Here is a 15,881-nt window from a genome sequence, read left to right as displayed (position 1 = left end):
TGGTACCCATAGCTTCTATAGAGCCTAAAGTCCAAAGAATCTCAATAATAGTATCATTTTCTTTTTCTACAGTGCTTTCTAATTTTGAAAAACTGTTGGATATCTCCAGAGGGAGGTGCAACTGGTATTGTCATCCCCACTTCAGAAGAGGCTGTCAGGCTAGTGGGAGAATTTCCAAGGGACTACAGTTATTCTCTCCACTGACTCTCGTGGACAGCAGCTTACATTGTTCCTAACCTGCTCTAAAACTTTCATTCGCTTCCCATTGACCATAAAATGAAATCCAAACATCATAACCCAACATTGAAGGTTCTCTGCAACCTCCCTTTACAGCCTTACATCTTTTAAAAAATATTCTATATTATATATATATACTATATATCTATACTTTTTGTTTTTACATTATTCTAATTTCCAAATGTATTCCTCCTTTCTCTCCTTTTCAACAAGTCACATTTGGTAACAAAGAATAGGAAAAAAAAACAAGTCAGTAGAAACCAATCAATACATTGTGCGGTAGTATTTGTAGTCTTCCATATCTATAAGCTTTTATTTCTTTTTCTCTCTTCCAAACCTGGTCATTATAATTTTCCTTTCAATTTTCCTCATTTGGTTCTTTCTGCTTACCTCAGTGTGGTCACTGTACATATTGCTTTCTTGATTCTGTTTTATTCATTCATCAACCCTTTTCATTTTTTTCTGAATTCTTCCTATTTATTCCTTTTTATGGTTCAGGAATAGTCTATTATATTCATTAAACCCTTCTTTAATTTGTAGGGACCTACTTTGTTTCCAGTTTTCTTACTACAAAAAAGTGTTATTTATATTTTGTTGTATGTGAAATTTTTCTTTCTTTTATTTTCTTGTAATCTAATGTTTGCTATCCCTCTCATTTTTGCATTTGCCATTTACAAATATAACATGCATGTCATCTATGCCTTCATTCAAGTATCTGATAACATTTTTAAACAATATATGACCAACAGTGAAGACCTGGGATATTCCCACTAGATACCACCCTCTAGAGTGACTGATCTATGGTAGAATGAAGATGGAAGCATGGTGGAAGAGACAGCATTGATGACAGTTCTCTTTGCCTCCTTGACTCTCATTTCCCTGATACCTAAAATGAGAAAGCTGAACTATCTGGTCATATAATCTTGGGCAAGTCACTTCATTTTCTGAGCTACTGTTTCATCATTTATAAAATGAGAGTATTATATCAGATGATCTCATAATATCCTTCTAGCACTAACAACCTATGAATATCAGAGAAGTTCCCAATTACTCAAAGGACAAATAATATAGTTAATCAATCAATATTTATTGAATAGCTCCTACATGCTCAGAACTGTGTAGAATATAAGATCCCTATCTTAGAAGTTAAAATTTAGCTGAAAAAAAAAGACAACAAACATATTCAATAATTAAACTCAACAAACAACTGTTGTGTCTACTGTGTGAATGTAGAATATTGCCCTTGTCCTCATGGAGCGTATAGTCAAGTGTAGGAATAACTGGGAACCACTTTACAAATATAATGTGGGTTTGCTATTATTAAGATCACATGAGAGAATCTTTTCTCTATTTCAGCCAGCCAGTCAGTCAATAAACATTTATTAAGTGCCTATTATGTGACAGATATTGTGTTAAGTACTGGGAATATAAAGAAAGGCAAAAGACAGTGGCTGTCCTTAAGGAGGACAGTGTGTGTGTGTGTGTGTGTGTGTGTGTGTGTGTGTGTGTGTGTGTGTGTGTGTGTGTGTGTGTGAATGTGTGTGTTTGTGTGTGTGTGTGTGTGTGTGTAAGAGTCATTGAAGGGTTGGCTTGCATACTTCTCTGGTTTAACAACTAATTAAATTTGTTTACAGGCAGTATGCTCTGAAGACATGGCTGGGAGTAAAATTCTAGTTTGACTGTTAACTGGCTGTGTGGCCTTGGGCAAAATACTTAACTTTCCTGGGCCATTATTGGGTAATAATCCACATATAAGAATGATATTAATTTATCCAAGGGGTATTTTGTGAGAATGAACTAAAGATGTTACAAAGTGATTTGAAAAACATTATATAAAAGTTTAAATTCTAGATATTAATACTTTATTTTGCTTATTGGAACTATTTTTAGTTTTTCAGTACTCAGATAATTAGAACAACTATGAAAAGTAGTCCTTTTTTCTGGCAGTTGCCTATTTTATTTTTTGTGTTTTGTGTTTAGCTTCTAAGATCAAGTTTTTAGGATGGTATAACTGAGTTTCTTCACCCAGAATTTTCCTAGACTAGTGAAATCATAAGGTTGATCCCATATCTAATGTTTTATTAAACATTGGCATAGTGAATAGTGAACTAACCTCCAAGTTAGGTTTTTGTCTTGCATATGGACAAACAAACACACACACACACACAGAGGCATGCATATACCTGCATGTATATACACATGTATGCATATATATATGCACACACATATGCACACATTTATTTATTTATGTATATTATCTGACCCTGGGTAACTCTCACTGCCCCATATAAGTCCTTGAGTCTACAAATAACAGAGCATTGGTAGAGGGAATTTTCTCAGTGGGAGTTACCCAACCTAATAAATCACTGCTCTGGTCCAAAAAAAAGTTTTATTAAAAAATTGATACAAAACAATAATACTGTCCATCATAGTCTAAAGTTATTGATGACGTCTTCTAATTGCCAAATCTAACAATCTAATCCTGTTTGCCTCAGTTTCCTCATCTATAAAATGAACTGAAGAAGGAAATGACAAACCATTCAAATATCTACCAAGAAAACCTCAAATGGGGTCATAAGCAGTTGGACATGACTGAAATAAATGAATGATAAGAGGAGACAATAATAACAAATAGGACTCTTTGGCATTCTAAGGGCTTTTCTTAGTTATCTTCAGCTCTTTATTTGTCCTTGCTTTCCCTTTAATTCCCCCTCCACATATCTGATCAGTTGCCAAGTCTATTCCACCTCCACAATATATCTCATTGGCAATCTTTTCTCCACTCAAATGGCCACCACCCAGGTTCAGGCCCTTAGCGTTTCCCACTTGGACTATTGCAACAGCATCCTAAATAGACTTCTTGATTCGAGTCTCTTTTCTTTCCAAAGTGTTTTCAACACACAGATGTCAAAATAATCTTCCTAAAACTTAAGATCTGACTATTCATTCTATTCCTCAAAGATCTTCAGTGGCTTCCTATTACTTCTGGGATAAAAGGCAAGCTCTTAAACCTGGCATTGAAAGATTTATATAATCTGGCTCCAGACTATTCCTCTAGTCATCTTCCATATTACTCCCCTTCACAGATTCATGGAAGAGACTGCTACCCTTTAGCCCCTTCAACTAGTAAGTTCTTCTAGCAACCTCCATTTTGAAGAAGTACACAGGCCAGTCATGCTCACTCCATCAATCCTCTCCCAGCTCTACTTTTGACTCTCTGGGTACTTGTGTATATCTTCTTCCCCCTTACCTCTCTAATTTTTCTGTTCCTTTTTGCATTGTCTTTTCCCCATTAGAATGGTTCCTGACTTCATTTTTGAGACTTAGAAACTCTGATCAACACCAAGTATAATTCCAGAGTACTCATGATGAAATCTTTCCTGCCTCCAGATAGAGAGGTGATAGACTTAGAATGTGGATTAAGGCTTACATTTTTTTAAGGATTTGGGATTTTGGGGTTTTTTATTTTTATTTTGCTTTGTTTTGTTTTTGGACATGGCTAAATTTGATTTCTTTATATATGGATCTTATTTTCATTTCTTTCTCACTGAGGAGAAAAGGAAATGTGTGACAAAAAAATAGATCTGAAAATAAAATAAGTTTTTTTTTTCCAAAAAGAGCTAATGATTTGATCAGTTTATATTTCCTTTACAAAGTAAATCAAGCAATATTTTATTTACATCTCCCCCTGCAGCTTTTGTGTGTATGTGTATGTGTATGTATATGCTCATGTGTGTGTGTGTGGTGTTATCTGGGAACATATTAAAAACCAGTCTGAATTTTGGTCGTTTGCATAAGACTTTCCATTGTCAGGCACATAACTTGTACTTAATGTTTTGACACATCCAATCCTACTTACTTTACCTCCAAAAGAGACCTTCTATTTCTTTTTTATGTTTTTTCATAATTAGTGTCCTATCTCTGGAATACTCTCCCACTTCATCTTTGCCTCTTAGAATCCCTAAGTTCTTTCCAGGTTTATCTCATGTACTGTCTGCTACAGGAAGCCTTTCCTGATTTTGCTAATTGTTAGTTCTCTTCTAAACATGCAATATGCAAAATGCAAAATCTAAACATGCAATATGCAATATGCAAAATATGCAAGATATGTCTATATGCTTTCTTGTACCACTCAAGTAAAATCTGAACTTCTGGCAGGGATTGGGTTTCATTTGGTCTTTATATCCCCAATATCAATCAATCAATCAACATTTACTAAGCGTCTGTTAAGTGTCCCAGGTATTGGGCTAAGTGTTATATTCTAAAGCAAAGCAATTATATTGGATTGAACAATGTTCTAGTGTAACTCTGGGAATTTACCTCTGGGGAAAAATGTTCCCTAACTTTTATGAAATGTCCAAGAAAAAACCTCCAGATAAGTTGAATGGATGTCCATCAATTGGAGAATGGTTGGGTAAATTATGGTATATGAATGTTACGGAATATTATTGCTCTGTAAGAAATGACCAGCAGGAGGAATACAGAGAGGCCTGGAGAGACTTAAATCAACTGATGCTGAGTGAAATGAATAGAACCAGAAGATTGCTGTACACTTCAATGCTGTATGAAGATGTATTCTGATAGTAGGTATCTTCAACATAAAGAAGATCCAACCCACTTCCAGGTGATCAATGATGGACAGAAATAACTACACCCAGAGAAGGAACATTGGGAAGTGAATGTAAATTGTTAGCACTCCTGTCTATCTACCCAGGTTACTTATACCTTCGGAAGCTAATAATTAATGTGCAACAAGAAAATGGTATTTACACACATATATTGTATCTAGGTTATATTGTAACACATGTAAAATGTATGGGATTACCTGCCATGGGGGAAGGGAGTGGAGGGAGGGAGGGGATAATTTGGAAAAATGAATAAAAAAAAAAACCTCCAGATAATTAACCCAAAGATATGCCAGATCTAGAATTTAGAATTATTTATCGCTGTTTTAATGAAGAGGCCTTCGTTTTCATTTCATGGATTTAGATATCACATCATTCTGATAAGAAAAAGGAGTAATATTTTTTTTACTTGTTGCCAAACTACCAGACTATTGTTTTATGGAGGTAGTGATATTATATGAAAAGAAGAGTCCAGGATTTCTTTTTTTTATGATTTGTAAGATATATGTGTATTGTCTATATAAATGGTATCTATCCATATAGTTCATCTAAATTTATCCCAGAGGAAAGTGTTCTGTATGCCCTCTAAGTATTTCTTAATTTAGGAGAAATGATTGTGTTCTTGAGTTTAAAATGCTTTATAGGTCATTATTCCTTAGGAAGGAATGCTCGAAGCTTATTTCTAAAAACTTGGTCATTTTGCCGCCAAATGTTTTAACAAAAAAGACTGTGACAAATAGTGAATAATGAATAAACTTATTTTTCTAGGCAGACAACAAACAAAAATCAAAGAAACTATAAAGATTATAATATATATTAATAACATAGAGTAAAATAAACTCTCCCTCTGGAAGGGAAATAGCTCTACCAATAAAGAGATTTACCAATGTCATTCAAGAAGAAAGTCTAAGAACAATGAAAATGAGATGGAAATCAGGGACATGTCAAGGTGCTAGTTCCTTTATACAAGGGGACACAACAGTGAGTAAACATTCTCTTCACCAATGAGATAGAAAGTTTTATGCAAATGACCAAGGTTTAGATGTTCCCACATAATAAAAATTATTTTATTTTATTTTCAGATTTAAATTTTTTTCCTTACACATGCCTTTCCTTCTCAGTGAGAAAGAAATAAAGATAAGATCATATATAAACATTAATAGTGAAACAGATCAAAGTCCCCCATTAGCTATATCCCAAAACAAAACAAAAATGAAATAACAAAAAAAAGCTAAATCCCAAATCCTTCAATCTGCCCTCCAAGTCCATTACCTCTCTATCTAGAGGCAAGAAGCATATTTCATTATCAGTATTATGGAATTGTATTTGGTATTGATCAGATTTCCTGTCTTTCAAAAACTTTTTTTATATAAATTATTCTCCCAATTCTACTCAATTCCCTTTGCCTCAGTTCAAACATATCTTCCCAGGTTTCTCTGAAACTCTTTTCTTTACAATTTCTTATAGCACAATAGTATTTCATCACATTCATATATCAAAACTTATTCAACCATTCCCCAATTGATGAGTTCTCTGTCAGTTTCTAATTATTTATTACTATAAAAACTGCTGCTCTAAGTATTTTTGTACATATGGATCCCTTCCCTCTTTCTTTGATCTCTTTGGGAATAGTCATAATAATAGAATCACTGGGTAAAGGGTATGTACAATTTAAAGTCTTGGGGAGCATAGTTCCAAATTACTTTCTAGAATGACAAGACCAATTCACAGTTTTACAAACAGTTCATTAAAGTGCCTAATTTCCCATAGCCCCTCCAGCATCTAAATCACTTGTTCTTTTTAATGTTTTAAATTATAAATTTTTAAATAAAACTTTTTATTTTCAAAACATATGCATGGATAATTTGACAACATTGACCCTTGCATAGACTTGTGTTTCCGATTTTTCTCTCCTCCCCCCCATCCTGTCTCCTAGATGGCAAGCAATCTAATGTATGTTAAACATGTTAAAATATGTTAAATCCAATATATATAAACATTTATACAATTCTTTTGCTGCACAAGAGAAATCATATCAAAAAAAAAAAAAAAGAAAGAAAGTAAATGAGTAAGAAAACAAAACGCAAATGAACAACAACAAAAAGAGTAAGAATGTTAGGTTGTGATCCACACTCTGTTCCCACAGTCCTCTTTCTGGGTATAGATGGCTCTCTTAATCACAAGATCATTAGAACTGGCATCAATCATCTCATTGTTGGAAAGAGTCACTTTCATCAGGATTGATCATTGTATAGTCTTATTGTTGCCATGGACCTCCTGGTTTTGCTCATTTCACTTAGCCTGAGTTTGTGTACACCTCTCCAGGTCTTTCTAAAATCATTTTTCTAATAATTTCTTACAGAATAATAATATTCCATAACATTCATATACCATAACTTATTCAGCCATTCTCCAACTGATGGACATCCATTCATCTTCCAGTTTCTAGCTACAACAAAAAGAGCTGCCACAAACATTTTTACACATACTGGTCCCTTTCCCTTATTTAAAATCTCTTTGGGATATAAGCCCAGTAGTAACAATGCTGGATCAAAGGGTATTCACAGTTTGATAACTTTTTGAGCATAATTCCAGATTGCTCTCCAGAATGGTTGGCTCTGTTCACAGTTCTACCAACAATGCATTAGTATCCCAGTTTTCCCACATCTCCTCCAACATTCATCATTATCTTTTCTTGTCATCTTAGCCAATCTGAGGGGTGTGTAGTGATATCTCAGAGTTGTCTTAATTTGCATTTCTCTGATCAGTAGTGATTTGGAACACCTTTTCATATGACTAGAAATAGTTTCAATTTTTAAATCTGAAAATTGTCTGTTCATATCCTTTGACCATTTATCAGTTGGAGAATGGCTTGGATTCTTATAATTTGAGTCAAATCTTGCCACACATTACTATTGTCTTGGGACAGACTTATGGATCTCAGAGTAAGTAATTTACTTTAGCTCTTTGAAACTCTACTTGCCTATCCAAGCATTCAGAACATTCCTTTCTGCTTAAACAATTACCTAATTTTTGTTTTTCTAAAGAGTAAACCAGTCTCTTTTCAAAATTTGAAATTAACATTTATTTCACTGTTCTGTGCCTTTCCCTCCACCCTCAAATAACTCTTGGAGAATGGGATGGGGAATGGAGTAGAAGACTGGCCAGGGTAATAAGGGAAGGTGGAACATAGATAGATTAACCACATTCACAGTTCTTTAACTATTTTTATTGGAACCTCAGAGTCACTCTTTTTGTTGCTAAAGAATTGAAAATTGAAAGGATGCCTGTTAATGGAGGAATGGCTGAATAATTTCTGGTATAGAATTGTGATGGGATGCTATTGTACTGTAGAAAATGACAAAGGGAATGGCTTCAGAAAAATCTGTGAAGACTTATGAATTGATGCAAAATGAAGTGAACAGAACCAGGAGAACAATTTACAATTTACAGCAATATTGTAACAGCATTTAATTGTGGAAGACTTAATTATTCTGATCAATACTATGGCCCACAAGAATTCTAAACAAATCATGATGAAAAATGCAATCCACATCCAGAGAAAAAACTGATGGATTCTGAGTGCAGATTGAAGTCTATTTTTTATTTTACTTTTCTTGCCTTTTTCCTTTTTCTTTTTTAAATAACATAACTAATATGGCAATTTGTTTTGCATGACTCCACATGTATAATGAATAACATTTTTCTTGACTTCTCAGTGGATGAGGAAAGGGTTAAAAAGAAGGGAGAAAATTTGGAACTCAAAATTTTTAAGAATGAAAGTTTTTTTTTTTAATTTCTGCTAGCCTTTTTTTTAAATTTTTTATTATATATATATATTTATAATATTATCCCTTGTATTCATTTTTCCAAATTATCCCCCCTCCCTCTATTCCCTCCCCCCGATGACAGGCAATCCCATACATTTTACATGTGTTACAATATAGTCTAGGTACAATACATGTGTGTGAATATCATTTTCTTGTTGCACAATAAACATTAGAATCCGAAGGTACATGCAACCTGGGCAGACAGATATTAGTGCTAACAATTTACATTCACTACCCAGTGTTTCTTTTCTGGGTGTAGCTACCTCCGTCCATCATTGATCAACTGGAAGTGAGTTGGATCTTCTTTATGTTGAAGATATCCACTTCCATCAGAATACATCCTCATACAGTATTGTTGTTGAAGTGTATAGTGATCTTCTGGTTCTGCTCATTTCACTCAGCATCAGTTGATTTAAGTCTCTCCAGGCCTCTCTGTATTCCTCCTGCTGGTCATTTCTTACCGAGCAATAATATTCCATAACCTTCATATACCACAATTTACCCAACCATTCTCCAACTGATGGACATCCATTCATCTTCCAGTTTCTAGCTACAACAAAAAGAGCTGCCACAAACATTTTGGCACATATATGTCTCTTTCCGCTCTTTAGTATTTCTTTGGGATATAATCCCAGTAGTAGCGCTGCTGGGTCAAAGGGTATGCACAGTTTGATAACTTTTTGGGCATAATTCCAGATTGCTCTCCAGAATGGCTGGATTCTTTCACAACTCCACCAGCAATGTATTAGTGTCCCAGTTTCCCCACATCCCCTCCAACATTCATCATTATTTGTTCCTGTCATCTTAGCCAATCTGACAGGTGTGTAGTGGTATCTCAGAGTGGTCTTAATTTGCATTTCTCTGATCAATAGTGATTTGGAACACTCTTTCATGTGAGTGGATATAGTTTCAATTTCTTCCTCTGAGAATTGTCTGTTCATATCCTTTGACCATCAATTGAAGAATGGTTCGGTTTCTTATAAATTAGGGTCAGTTCTCTATATATTTTGGAAATGAGACCTTTGTCAGAACCTTTGTTTTTAAAAATATTTTCCCAATTTGTTACTTCCCTTCTAATCTTGTTTGCATTAGTATTATTTGTACAGAAACTTTTTAGTTTGATGTAATCAAAATCTTCTATTTTGTGATCAATAATGATCTCTAATTCTCCTCTGGTCATAAATTCCTTCCTCCTCCACAGGTCTGAGAGGTAGACTATTCTCTGTTCCTCTAATCTATTTATTATCTCCCTCTTTATGCCTAAATCATGGATCCATTTTGATCTTATCTTGGTATATGATGTTAAGTGTGGATCCATATCTAATTTCTGCCATACTAATTTCCAGTTTTCCCAACAGTTTTTTCCGAATAATGAATTTTTATCCCTAATGTTGGAATCTTTGGGTTTGTCAAAGATTAGGTTGCTATAGATGTACCCTTTTTTGTCCTTTGTATCTAATCTGTTCCACTGATCTACCGGTCTATTTCTTAGCCAATACCAAATGGTTTTGGTGACTGCTGCTATATAATATAGCTTTAGATCAGGTACACTTAGAACACCTTCCTCTGAGTTTTTTTTTCATTAGTTCCCTTGCAATTCTCGACCTTTTATTCTTCCATATGAATTTTGTTGTTATTTTTTCTAGGTCATTGAAATAGTTTCTTGGGAGTCTGATTGGTATAGCACTAAATAAATAGATTAGTTTGGGGAGTATTGTCATCTTTATTATATTCGCTCGGCCTATCCAAGAGCATTGAATGTCTTTCCAATTATTTAAATCTGATTTTATTTTTGTGGCAAATGTTTTGTAATTTTTCTCATATAATTCCTGACTTTTCTTTGGTAGATGGATTCCCAAATATTTTATACTCTCAACATTTGTTTGGCATGGAATTTCTCTTTGTATCTCTTGCTGTTGCATTTTGTTAGTGATATATAAAAATTCCGAGGATTTATGTGGATTTATTTTGTATCCTGCCACTTTGCTGAAATTTTGAATTATTTCTAGTAGCTTTTTAGCAGAGTCTTTGGGGTTCTCTAAGTATACCATCATGTCATCAAGAATGAAAGTTTTAAAAAATTAAAAGAAAAAGAACCTTAGAGCTTCCATTGAGATTGGAAGAGTAGCTTAATAGGAGGAAAATTATTTTGATTATAGTCAAAAGAAAATAAAAATCACTTCTTAAAAAAGTTGTTCAAGAAGACATAGTTTGTTCTTCATTTTCTAGGTCAATTAATTATATCACAGGTGATGTCTTAACTAGATTATGATTTGGATTTAGCTGAGACAGAATTCCACTAAGTCCTCAACCTCGTTCTCTCTTCTAGAGTCATCAAAACCCAGTAGCAAAACAAAGTCAGGATGACTGGTGATTGACTGAAAGACAGTGGATGACTTTAGCATGTTGGATGTCTGACCAGGTTCTAAGCCCTCTACAGTACCTGCTTCAGTCACCTTCATGGCCACTGGAGTAAATTGTTCTCACCTGCCCATTCCATCAGAAGGAGTCTTCCTAGCCTCAGGGTAGACATCTCCCTTTGTCATTGACAGGTTTTAAGCCAGGTACCCTAAATAACCAGGGAGCTTCTTCATCCCTAGGTTCAGCTCCTCTTTCTTATATGTATTAGCTCTGTGACCACTTCTCTAGTCTTCAGTTTCCTCCTCTGTGTAATGAGGGAAATAGATTTGATCTCCAAAGTCCTTCCAAGTCTAAGTCTATGATTTTATGATTATAGGGTTGTTCTGGACTATTCATTTCTAAAGACACTATTACCTCTGTTGCCACCTACTGGTAAACCAATGCCCTTCCTAATTTAGGGGACTTCTGCTTTTGGTAGTGAGTGGGAGTGTGGAAATCAAAGGTAGTTACGTAGTAAAAGTCTAGTTTTGACAGTCAATAGTCAATGAGTTTCAGGGACTCTAAATGTCTAATTTTTTATTTCCCTTGATCCTTCTAATTTCAGGAGACACTGACCATTGAGTTCATTGAATTTCAGAATGGTGTTCCATAAAAATAATTACTTTTCCTTTTTTGGTTGTTCTGAAATTTCAATATTGACACAGAATCATTCTTTTCTGTGACACTATAGGGGAGAGTCAGGAAATTTGGATAAAAGTTCCATATGAGTTACAGCACACCTAAATTCTTCAGCAGAACACCCTTTGAAAGGTAGGGGAAGGGGAAGAAATAAGTATTTGTGCAGCACCTATTGTATGTCAGACATTGTACTAAATACTTTTTATAAATAGTATCTCATTGACCCTTGCAATCCCTTGAGAGATAGGCATTATTATTATCCCCATTTTGTAGATGAGGAAACTGAAGTAGGCAGAGGTTAAATGATTTGTCTGGGATTACAAAGGTCTTTCTTTGAATGCAAATAGTTTATATATTTATATATATATATATATATATATATATATGTATATATATATATATATGTATATATATGTATGTATATATGTGTGTGTGTGTGTGTGTATTCCTTTCCCTTTCGCAAATTACTCTATCTATCCACCAAGAATCAATTTAGATGGTTTCTGCTGTTAAACTGCTTCACTCAACATTTCCAATGAGCTTTCCCTGATCATCCAGTTAGAATCTTAGCTGTTCTGAAGGCAGTTACCTGGAGTTTCCTTGGCCATTTGCTAAAAATTATTTCCCACTTCTCCTGGACTGACTGGGGCCCATGGAATAGGATCAGTATAGTAAAATGCAAAGATTGGGGGATTTTTTATTTTGTTTTTTCAGTCAGAGAACTTGAACTCAGATTTCCTAACTTTTAAGTCTTTAATTTATATTATCATTACAGAAACAAAATACAATAGCGGAGTGTACTAGAAAATCTAGGTTTAGATCTTGCCCTTGGCACTTACCTGCAACATAACTGTGGACACTGTCATTTAACGTCCCTGAATCTCACTTTCTCATCTGTAAAATGGAAATAATTCCCATACTATCCATCTTCTAGGATAGTGGTAAGACTCAAATGTGATTATATTTGGAAAATGCTTTCCAAACTTACTATGTCAATTGTTCATATTATACTTCATTTGAATTAATCTGCTTTCTTTGGATAGTCTAAATAAAGCTTTCAGACCTTTTGATTGAAGCACAGATTTCAACTTCTGATTCTAAGTGTGTTTTTGTTATTTTTATTTTTGCTTAATCACCAATTTTTCAGGTCTTTCAAGGAAAAAAGAAAAAAACTCTTCTATCCCATGTGTAAAGCCAGTGTTTAAAAGAATAGAGGTCCTTTCATTTATCTTTGCATACATTTTCTCTTGCCTCCTGTCAAACATACACTTAAATCTTGTACTTGTACTCCTTCTGTTTTTCTGTCTCTCTCCCTTCTCTTCCATTCTTCCCTACCTCTCATCCTCCCGTCCTACCCTTGCCTTTCTTATAAACACACATATACACACACAAATGAGCTCTCACACAGGTGACATTGCATGCATGATCAGGCATACATTCTTGATTCTGACACCCAATATTATATTTTTATGGATGCATCATAATGACCATTATCTAGAATCCAAATTATCAGAGATAATCAGGATGTTTCCATAATATTATACCAAAATAATGAATGATCATGATTATGATCCCAAGACATCATAAGATTAAAAAAATTAATTTTTCAGTGTCTATTTTATTTTTAATTTATGAAATAAAACAAACATTTCTATAACATAGTACAATAAAAAAGATGATTGCATATGAAACTGTGATTCTACTATGCACAACTTGCTACTCCTTTCAAATATAAAACAGAATTATCATGTAAATTTCTTTTTTCCCTTTTCTTCTTCCCAATCTGCCCCCCATCGTATCAATGGCTACCATTAGACACAAATAATTATATACATGTAAAATTATTCTACACATATTTCTCTTTGCCAGTTCTTTCTCTGAATGCAGGCAGTTTCTTTCTTCATATATATGTAGCCCTTTCCCAGTCTCAATTTACTCTACCTATCCACAAAGAATCAGGTCAAATGTTCTCTGCTATTAAACCCACTTCCCCCAGCATTTCCAATAAGCTTTCTCTGACCATCCAATCAGAACTTTCGCTTCTCCAGAGGTAGTTACCTGGGGTTTCCTTAGTCTTTTGTTAAAAGTTATTTCCTACTTCTCCTGGAATGGTTGGGACCTATGGAATAGAGAGAGTATAGTACAGTGCAAAGATTTGGGATTTTTTGTTTTGTTTTATTTTTTTTAGTCAGAGAATTTGGTTTCAAATCTTTATTTTATCACTAATTTCTTTTGGATCCTTTTTGGAACCTTCTTATGGAACCTTTATTTATTTGGAACCTGGATCTCGATTTTCATATCTGAAGAATAAGGAGTAGATGATACTTAAGATCTCTCTATTAACTGTACATCCTATGATTCCATGAATGTCCCATTGCTGTGTCTGGATCAAGGGCATCAGCTCTTAAAACAACAGCTTATATTGCTAAACCTCTTCCTCATTAGACTGTGAGTTCCTTAAGGATAAGATCTGTCTTTTGCCTTTCTAGGTGATACAGTAGATAGAGCACTGGTCCTGGAAACAGGAAGAGTCATCTTTCTGAAAACAAATGTTGCCTTGACACTTAGTAGGTTTATGGTCCCAAGTAAGGCTCTTAATCCTATTTACCTCAGTTTTCTCATCTGTAAAATGAAGAAAATAGCAAACCATTCAAGTATTATAGCCAAGAAAATCCCAAAATGGGATCAGGGAGGGGTAAAACACAACATATTCTAAAACTATGTCAAGAAGGTCTAACAGGAAAACTGAAAAAAAAATAGTACTGAAGTCTAAAAAAACTGTATCTTCTGATAGTGATTTATATATTGTATCTTATCTGACATCAAAACAACTATTCATGTAAGTAGGTATTATTATCTTCATTTTTATATGTGAGAAATATATACATACATTTTTTACATATGGGAAAACTGAGATTCAGATAGATTAAGTTACTTCTACAGGATTAAGGCACTAGTATCTGAAACAGGATTTGAATCTAGATTTTCATAATTCCTTATTCAACATTCAATCTATGTTCCATTTAGCTTCTGCTATCTGCCATAGAAACTTGGGTACATCTTGGCTTCCTTAAATAATTGTAAATTACTGGAATTCAGAGATAGTAAAAAATCTTTAGATACCTCAAGGTACATAGTACAGTGCCTTGCACACATTATGTGTTCAGTAATTATTTGCAGTCTATTATATAGTCTGTATTTCTAAACAATCCCACTGAACTTTTTTTCAGGCATTTAGTCATACTTGGACAATTCTTGGTTCTTCACAGAGAAACAATGACAGACTTACATGCCCTTTTTACCTGCCTACTCTATATATATTCCCAAATGATTGATTTCCTTATAACTCTTCCTCAATTTGTGCTCTTACTGAGAAAGGCCATATATAGACGTATAACAAAAATAGACATATAACAAAAAGTCACTCTAAAGAAGGCTAATCTGTAGTTTATTAACAGTATTTTTTCACAAAACTCAGATCTTGCCCTTAAAAAATAAAGTAGGAACCATCAAATTTCCACCCTTGGCCTTGACTATCCCTTCTTCTTGTGCCTTCCCCAGCTTTTATCTCATGGTCCCTGGGAGTCATATATTCCTAGTAACAAGGTAGCTATGTTTAGATTAATTTTTGTGAGGGGCCCAGTGATCTCAAAAAGAAAAGAAATTTTTTCCTTCTTTCCCCTCTTAAATTTCCTTCCCTTTGTGTAGGAGTTCCTGGGTCTACTCCACAACTAGCTGGCCACCCACTGTTCCAACATCAATTTAGCAAAGTTAGGCAGAACAATTGAGAAATCAAGCCTGAAGTCCAGAATTTTAATGCCAAGATGCTTCTTTAGAGCCAGAGAAAATGACCAACTGGAAAATCATCCAAGTCTTCTCCGGGAAGTTGTGCATTTCCTGCTGCTGACTTCACTCCCATGATCCTTTGAGCTTGAGTCAAAAAAGGTTTGATACCTTGCCCCACATAAATCAATCCAGAGTCCAATGTATCTGAATTCCCAAACTAAGTTGATTATCCTTGGGTGTCTGGAGGTCTGTGGGTATTGAGATTTGATATTGGCTCAAGGGATCCAGATTTCAGATAACTTGGACACTTTCCACATTTTTCAAGCTAGAGAGACAAAAGCAATGGCCGGCCAGCTCCAGAAAT

Source organism: Sminthopsis crassicaudata, chromosome 3 (genome assembly GCF_048593235.1).
Source record: "Sminthopsis crassicaudata isolate SCR6 chromosome 3, ASM4859323v1, whole genome shotgun sequence".
NCBI classification, from domain to species: Eukaryota; Metazoa; Chordata; class Mammalia; order Dasyuromorphia; family Dasyuridae; genus Sminthopsis; species Sminthopsis crassicaudata.
Note: the sequence above shows the minus strand (reverse complement) of the source record.